Genomic DNA, 688 nt, shown 5'->3' with positions numbered 1-688 from the left:
ATATTGCAGGTTGTTAATGAGTCTTCCTGCAATCCTGGTGCTGCATTCTTCTTCATATACTCCAGCTTCTTGGATTATTTGCTCAGTGTACAGATTAAATGATTAGGGTGAAAGGATATGACTTGATGCACTCCCTTACTCATTTTAAACTATGCAGTGCCCCCTTGCTCAGTTTGAATGAAAGCCTCCTGGTCTAGGTACAGGTTCCTCATGAGCACAATTAGGTGTGCTGGAATTCCCATCCTTCTCAATGTTGTCCATAATTTGTTATTATCCACACAGTTGAATGCTTTTCCACGGTCAATAAAACACAAGTAAACATATTTCTAGTATTCTTTGCTTTCAGCCATGATCTATCTAACATCAGCAATGATATCCCTTATTCCACATCCTTTTCTGAATCAATAGACTGCTGCAACCTTTTTGAATTATTTTCAGCAAGATTTTATTTGCATGTGATATTGATACTGTTTGATAATTTCTACATTCTGTGGAATCTCCTTTCTTTGAAATGGGTACATATATGGATCTTTTCCAGTCAGTTGGCCAGGTAGCTGTTTTCCAATTTTCTTGGCATAACCAAGTGAGTGCCTCCAGGGATGTTGCAATAAACGGATAATTGTTGCAACATCTCGGTGAGTATTCTGTCAATTCCTGGAGCCTTGTTATTTGCCAATTCCTTCAGTGC

The sequence above is a fragment of the Orycteropus afer genome, unplaced genomic scaffold, assembly GCF_000298275.1.
Source record: "Orycteropus afer afer isolate SDZICR_OR568_19922 unplaced genomic scaffold, OryAfe1.0 scaffold00500, whole genome shotgun sequence".
Lineage (NCBI taxonomy): Eukaryota > Metazoa > Chordata > Mammalia > Tubulidentata > Orycteropodidae > Orycteropus > Orycteropus afer.
The sequence above is the reverse complement of the archived record's forward strand: the minus strand, read 5'-3'. Positions refer to the sequence as shown.